An 8,489-nucleotide genomic window follows, 5' to 3' on the forward strand; every position below is an offset into this window, starting at 1 on the left:
AGGCAGCACCTCAGAGCTGCTTTTGCCCACCTTGCCACTGCTTGTGCATTCCCCTTTCCACCCTGACAGCAGTGCTGCTGCTTACCAGCTCCCATGTCTCTTGGGGGGCAGAGGAGGCAAGGCTGTTCCCCCCCCCCCATCAGCCGCTTTTCAGCACCATGACCATCTCACATGTCTCAGTCCTATGTAGAAGTGGTTCCACAGAGAGATGGTCCATAGGCCCTGTTCCCCTTGCCTCAGTTTGTAGCCACACTACGACATCTTGTTAGCAACTAGGACATGGGCAGTCTGTCCTAATGGTTGGAACAGTAGTGATCAGAGGTCAGGAATAGTGTCAAAGGATAGAGTCAGAAACCAGGCATCCGAGCCAGAGTCAGGAGCGAAGCTGGAGCCAGGAGTCGGGCAGGGGCCGGAGCCGGGAGTCAAGGCATGGGTTGGGACCGGAATTGGTAGCTGATGGACAGGAGTGAGGCGTAGTGCAGGAATCCGAGACGAGGCAAGGCTCTAGTCTGGAGCAGGAGCAAGGCAGGAACTGGGAACGAGGGCAGGGCCGAGACAGGACCCGGGTTGGATGTGATCGCAGGAGATGGGCAAAGAGCAGGGACCGAGGCACTAACAGGGAGTCTGCACAGTTGCTCAGGCAGTCCACCCAGCTCACTTCCTGGCATCAGGAGTGAGTGTGAGCCAAGCAGGCAACTCCAAGACAATAGGATGGCCTGTGGGGCACGGCCTTCCAGAGTTAGTGAGGTGCTGCTTCCTCTGTCTCCCTTGGTGGGGCTGAGGGAGTGTCCGAGACCTGCCTCAGCCCCGAGTTTTAGCTCCAAGGGGGAAGGTCCTTGGTTTCCATAGGTCCTTCCACACCTGGCTCCATGGACTGGGATGAGTACAGAGTCTACCAGCAAGGATCCTTTGGCTGTGTGGCCACCTCCCCTCTGCACGGCCGCCTTTCTCACTGCTGTCCGGTGTGAGTGATCACGCAGTCGCTCCATTTGAAAATCACTCGTTTCTTCACTTTCCTGGTCTCCTTTTCCCCGACCACCTTGCTCCAAGCAGAGTGCAGCATAGCCCATGGGAGGGGGGAGGGGGGAAGCGAGGACTTTGCTGGAATGATTCTTACTATTCACATGCAAGTACACTGGTGCTCACAAAAGGACCTGGGTTTGCTGGTACCCTCACAAATAGGTGTCCAGCTAGTTGTGCAAACAAAAAAGAGGCGCTTGGGCACCACAGGGAAAGATTCCAGCTGTGGCGCTATGGAATCTGGAGTCCAATTTAGCCGGGGTGTTTGCAAACATGTTTTCTCGGCACTGACAATATTTTTCAGTGCTTTCCTCCAGAAATATCCATCATGCGCTTTGAGAATGTAGAAATCCTGTACTAGCTGGGATTCCGTACATTTGTGTTAATTAGCCAACCCCTAATACATCATTAAAAGGAATTTCACTAATTAAATAGCCAGCGTGGTTAGGAAATTTCACATTCACCTCTGACTGTGACCAAGCAGAAATGAGTCCTTGACTTGAGTTGTGGGGCTGGAAATTTAGGGGAGACTTTTGGAGCCAGGCACAGCAAGATAAAAGACAGAGCTGTTTCTCATTCCCAGCAATCACTATCACTGCACCTGCATGTTAACCTCTGGGAAAGGTACAAGGTACATCTTTGAAGTCGGGGAGATGGCCATTTTTTCAGAGCCGCAGAGGGATATGCAGGAGCGGTGAATTATTAGTATCATGCTAAATAGTGGATTCTAGATACCTGCCAAAACAAAGCTTCAGATGTCAGTCCCAGCAACATGACAGATCCAACAGGTTATGCAACTTCTGACAAGGCCACGGCCTGTAGCAGTGCTGAGTGTAGGATGGAGCTGATTCAGACACAGGCTCCTTTGTTTGCTGTATGTGATTTATAAATTGGGCAATATTTAGCAACAAATATTGATTCAGAGAGCACTAGCTCCTGCCACTTGGCCAGCCAGTGTGACTCAGTCCGTCAGGGAGCAAACAACGTCTTGCAACACTTGAATAATTTGTCAAAAAGTGTTACTCTGAGCAAGTCGGGGAATTGGTTGGTGCTGTCGCCTTCAAACAAAGCCAGAGCCATAAATCAGGTATTTGAGTGAGATTTCCCGAAACCTAAAGAGTGGGGACTTTCAGGCACCTTTCTGGAAACATTCCCACAGCCCCGCAAAGCTCTGAGGAGCTGGGCAGGACCATGGAGTGGACCCTGTAGCTCTAATGCGGCCCTTGCATCGTGCCTTTAAAACATCTACCCAGCTGTGGTGGCACTGGGCTCCCCCCTGAGCAGAGATGCAGAGCCTGTCCCCATATCCTGACCTTCCTGTGTGCGGGAAGGCAAACCAGGTCCACATCCAGGGGACCCCTCATCATGCTCACACTGTATTCGCTGCACATGGGATCCAAGCAAAGGTCAGTCCTGATGAAGTCCTCATACTTCCCCATTCTGGGGCCACCAGTGTCCCCTCTTTCTCTGCATCCCTTACATGGACCTTCCTACCCACCTCTCCTTATGGACATTTGTTCCTAGGATTGTAGGATGGGGAGGCACTCACTCTCAAAGCCTGATCCCTGAAATGGCCTCCAGAGAGCAAAAGAGCTAATAAAATTTAAAAATCCCTCCTCAGTAGGACTTCATCTTACTGTCATGAATCCCACAGGGGTGTGGGATCCTGCAAGGTCATGTCATTAAGCCACCCAGCTCTTGATGGTACTCATGAAGATAGTAGCATGGGATGGCAAGTAGCATTTGACCTGATGTCAAGGAAACTGTCAAAATCTGTCACAAGTCTTCCGTTAGAAAACTATTTCCTAATAGGACTAGCTCTACTGAAATGAATGCTCCAAAGGGTTGGTTGAAATACCTGGCACTGTTTCAGTATCTCTATTTGAAGTCGTCTCTCATAGCATAGAATGCACTTCTGTGCAGAGAACTAGCACAAGAACAAAGCACCAATTCAATGTCAGTTCAGCCTGTATGACAACTGTGGCATAAGCCTTGAGCTAGTTCTCTGCACAGGATGAATTTCCCTCTCAGTGAGGACTAACATTTTAATAATACAGATGGACATTAACTCCCCACCCCGCCCCCTCCAAACACATGCATAGTTAATAAACTATTCCCACTTGCAGATGAAGAAACAGGTTGCAGGCTGACTTCTCCTTTGTTTTGTTTAATCCAAGGGCAAGTTGTGTTTCTTCTTTGGGGGCCAGAAATGTTTATGCAGTGCTGATTGTCTGTGGTTGGTCAGGAAGATTTGTTAATTTGTGTTTCTTCATGATTTCTGTAATTTTTCAGTCAGATCCTCTTTCTGAACAGCTGTCTGTCTTTACCTAACAGCAAGGTGGTGTAATACAACGAACTCATGGTGTGTAATAATATTTCATCTTATTTATGGCCAACTTCCTGAGTCATGCCACATTGCAGTACAAGTATGGGGCTGGTCTAAACTGGCAGAGCTCCATTCATTTCTATAAAGCGGCACCTATTTGCAGGCCCAATGTTTTAAAAGACAAGCAGAAGAACTCTCATATTTAGGTAATCAGCCCCTTTTTGTCTAAAGTGAAGCCACTGCAGTGAATGGGTGAACATGTGAGCACATTTGTAGCCTTCCTTTTTGTGCAGGCAAATAGTGAGTTACATGTCTAACTAGCCACTTGTTCAGTTACTTGACTTGCACATGCAATCGCTGTTAATTGTGTGTGTGCGTGCAAATTAGGTGCACAAACTCGCATGCATTTTTGCAGGCAAAGTATAAAAAGCTCAGGCCTAACTAAACTTGCAGGAGGAAAATGGATTCATGATTTACGGCCCTTTGGGTTCAGCTTTTTTTTTTTTTTTTTTTTTTAAATCAAAACCTTCAGAAAATGTCCCAGGTTTTGAAAAATCTAGTTATTCGGATTGTTTCCGATTTCTACCCAGGTTTTGTACCAGCTTGAACACCCCAACCCATCTCCCTGTTCAGGGACACCCTGCCAGATGGCACTGTGCACTAGTGAAGGGGTGGGTAACTGCTGGTTGGTGGTAGCTGCAGCTGCGGGAGAGTGCGGGGGTGGGGAGAGAGAAGGGAGAGTGAGATTGGTAGGGAATCTGCTGAGACTACTGCAGTGAGAGGCCCCAAGGAGCAGGGGCTCTGGGCCCCACAGCCCTTCAGCACTGATTCACAGCGTGCAGGCCCACCTGCTTCCCACAATCTCCCTCTCTACTGCTGGGCACCCCTCACTCCCATGGGGCACTTTCACCCCCTGCCCATTCTCCCTGTGAGGGCTGGGCACCCCTCCCTCCCAGGAGTGCCATGTACCCTTCCCCCTGTGAGTAGCTGGACTCACCTGGAGAGGTGCCCCATGGCACCGGGCGCTATCTGCTTCACCCACCAGCCCCAGAGCCAGGAACAGGACGTGCTGCTGGCAGGTCAGTGACCGGGTTCTGCTCTCTCCTGGCACCAGACCCTGTGTCTCGCCTATGTGACAGGAGAGATGGTCTTTTTTGTACAGGAGTGCTGTTGAGTGCTGGTTTTTGTTTATTCTCTAGTCTCCAGCATCCTTCAGGTGACAGAAGCCCATTTTCTGGTTGCTGGAGGAAACCTTTTCTGGGGCAGCATGGAAAAAGACAAGTTGCAAGAACCGCTGTAAGCTTAAGCTACCCAGGCCTTGGGGAATTCATGCTAAAGCCCCTTACAGCAAGTGTAACTGCCCAAGTCACCAGCAGGAAACTGATTTTTGTTTTATTTTCATAACCAGGATTAGAGCTAATGATTTCATAAACAACAAACTCTCCTTTTTCTCTATTTGTTGCTTTTTTTCTGTCCTCCCACCCTCCAATATTAACCCCGCTATTTACCTGGGAAGCTGTGAAGTTAATTTTTTGCAGTGATTTTCACCCATTTAAAATTTTTTTGAGATAAACACTGATAAATTCCTGGGAAATTAAAAAAAAAATGGCCATAGGCATAATTTAAATGGAGAGTGGAACAGGATCTTAGTAAAAAATACAAGATCCTGGTTGTAGGCCGTTGCATAAAGGAGCTGGTAACTATATTGAGGGAGGCTAGTATCTCATTTGATTTTGGGGTATAAAGCGACAATTGTTGTATATTGCACAGATGAGCTGCTAACTCCCAGGGCTTTTGGGAATGGGCACATTTTATACATTGAAATATAAATATTTGGGGGTTTCTTATTTGAGCTAGGGCGTGGCTAGGTGACTATTTAGGGGATGGCAAGCTGGGGTGTGAATCTCCAGCATACCAAACAAACCACGTTGGCAACAGCTCTCTAACCCTAACCCTTTCATTGCTCAGTTGCTAGCTTTTCTTTCTTTCTTTCTTCTAATCTAGCTATCTCAATCCATTTAATCTAGCCTACAGCCCTTCTCCCCTCCCCCAGTTCTAATGTGCATGTTGTTGTAGCATCAAGGTACTGAGTATAGGATTAAAAGATGCATCCTGGCAATAGGTATGGCCCATCTCTACTTCGGCAGGGTTGTATTTCTCAGGACCATGCGAGATGAAGGATCTCAAGGGGCTGGGGAGATGCTAAGCTGCTCTGTATGTATCTTCATTCGGGGAAGGCCTCTGCCAAATGGTAAGACTTGCACTGACCATCAAAAGAGATTAGACACATGCTCATCCTGCTCTCCAAAGGGAAGATGTTTCCCAGGGGAAGGCCCCACTACCAGAAACACCCTGACCACAGCATCCAAGGGTTTTGCTTTGGGTTCTGTCACTCCCTTGACTTTCTTAGCATTCTTAGACTTAACTCTAAATGTGACCCACCTTCAAACAATTTTTCTCTTTAGCAGGGAAAGTTCTCCAGGATCTAAACATCTGGGTGTCTTTTTAAATCAACTATCCCTTCACCAAGAACACCAGGGATGTTATTTTGTAAGAGCCTATATTTTGTGCTCTTCTGCTCTCCCTGCTGGGGAATACCAAACACTGCTTTCCAGATGTGGGCTGACACTGAATGTGCCGGTGGACAAGTAAGTCTGGAGCTCACAGCGCCATGTTAATTTCAACGTCCATCAGAAATACAGAGGGAGAAAGCAATACTTGCTCAGTGGAATGAAGAAGAAATCAGTTTCAGCAGAAAGGAGATTCGCGAATCCCCACAATATAACTACAATAAGACACTTGGCAATTGTTGATGGGAAGCCAGTGGAAATGACTGGATGAACATTTCTTGTTGCTTTAAAGCCCTATGAAAAAGAAGGTCTTTGAGGAGCTGGACTTTTTCAAATGAGGAACATATAAGGTCCCATTAGAGCATGGTATGATATGGTCATCTGTGGAACGCACACTGGCACAGTCATCAGTTTGGGTAGGTCACGGGATCTCCCCTTTTACATTTGACATAACTCTCTGTTATTTCCAAACAGGAGCCTCTCACCGTGTCCCTCTGATTCACCCGTTAAATGGCAAACAACTCATCTGCAGTGGTTATCAACTCATCTGAAGTCTCTCATCTTCTGGAATGTAACAAATCCACATGCTTCCACCCTTTATTTGATCAATCTTGTAATCTTTAATCAGCCCTTTAATCTATGTTTGGAGGCTGGGTCCAAAAGAAGTTGTTAAAGAAGGCCGTGGAATGTAACGATCCCACACTGGTGGGGTGATGGGGGAGCCCTTCTTGATTACACATCCTTGTGCCACCTGTGCCCATGAGTGGCAGAATTCAAAGCCAGCTATTAGTGGTGGTGTTAACGAGCCACAGGCTTGGGCATAAGAGGAATGCCAGGCTCTTGGATAGTAACTTCTGGGGGACTTGGCTGGCTTGGGGGTGGGACTGTGTGAAGTCTTAGTGGTTGCTGCAGATTGTGGGAGTTCCTGAACCCCTTCCTCTAGGCAGTCCCCCCCCCTTTACTCATTCCTTTAGGGTGAAATTCACCCCCATGCAGAGGGACAGCATAAAACATCACTGAGAGTTTCTGTTCTGGCTAGGCTTTATGCCCATGCCTGGTTTAGCACATGGCTGAATTTCACCCTTACTTCTTAATCCCCAACCAAGTGCTAGGTCCTGCTCCATGCCCAGATAAAGACACAGGCACTGTCTTGAGAAATGTGTCAACATCCGAGGGCCAGTCGAAGGCTGGACAAGAACGCCCTGGGAGGCCCAAAGGATTGTGACATCTCAGCATGGTTATTCTCGAGTCTTTGGTTTCTATTCTATTGCATATATTGTATATTGAAGTGTGGTAGTGTCTGTGAGCCTTGTGGAAGGACAAAGTGAGCAGAGGGATTTGGATGGAGAAAGTGGTTATCTGGTACATCGAGGCAGGAAGGTCTGGCTGTGCACAGAGGGTGGCAGGACTTTTCTTTTGGGAGCATCAAGAGGCTGTAGATAAAATTTTCACAAACCACCTTCTCAGAGCTGAATGTTCCCCACTTCTGGAACCTAGTTCTATTGCGAGATCGAACTGCGTGTCCTAGGCAGAGGGCGCTGGGCAAGGGACTAGCTCCTCCGGGAGCAGAATGAGCTAACTTCAATGGGTTTCAAGCACATTCGTCAAGTCAAGCATGTGCTTAAGTGCTATGCTGAATCGGGGCCTTAATGCAGAAAGAGCCAGGCAGCCAATGGAGGGGTCTGAGTGGGAGGATAGGGGGAGCTGGCGCAGCTGGAGGAGCAGAAGGGGAAGGATATTTTAGCTGTGGCTTGTTGTGTAGTTTGGAGAAGGGAGGACCAGGTAGGCCAGAGTGGAGATTCAATATGTTAAGACCTATGAGTGATCACAAGCGCCTGAACGGGCGGTCCAGCAGAGGAGGCACAGGAAGGCTCAGTCGTTTGAGGGAGTAGGGAGAGGATGTGGTGAGACCACTGTGGCTGTGCGCTGTTAGCTCCAACGCTTGGCTGCCTTCCTCCAGCTGCTCCAGTCAGCTCGCCCCTGTTGAATCCCCGCTGCAGAGCAAAAGTCACGTAAAGGCAAAAGGTGCTGGCAGGGGAATCCAGAGCCAGCACTGCCCCAAAAGGGGTGGCCCTGACTCGGGAGGGGCGTAGGGAGGACAGCTTGGGGATGACCCAGAGGAGAAGTGAATCATTCAGCTGGTTAGGAAAACGCTTTGGATTCACCCCTTCTGGATGCAAGGTGCTCTGTGATTGCCAGGTTGCTGTTCCTGGCTCCTCTCCCTACATGACCGTCATGGTATCATGTGTTCTGTGAGTCACAGACTAATGTCCCAGTCGCCCGGGCCTGGGATGCAAGATGGGCAAAGACTCCTTGGTGGGAAGGAAAGTCAATAGTTAATAGGAAAGAAAAGAAATAAATAGTCTAGTTTGGATCTACTCCTCCCAGCGGCTTGCTGAGCTTAGCCTGTGCAAGGCAGGGGGTGGCTGTAACAAAGAAAATCACCTTTCCCACTGTATTTCAGCCCAAACAGGAATTGAAATGATACAAAGTGGGACTTTCCCATTTTAAATCCCTTGGGTGAACCACAAGCACCTGCCCTGCTCTCACTGCCTGCCTGTGGTTCTGCGCCT

The sequence above is a fragment of the Emydura macquarii genome, unplaced genomic scaffold (assembly GCF_026122565.2).
Source record: "Emydura macquarii macquarii isolate MOO-44397 ecotype Brisbane River unplaced genomic scaffold, CSIRO-AGI_Emac_v2 contig_499, whole genome shotgun sequence".
In the NCBI taxonomy this organism is placed as follows: Eukaryota; Metazoa; Chordata; order Testudines; family Chelidae; genus Emydura; species Emydura macquarii.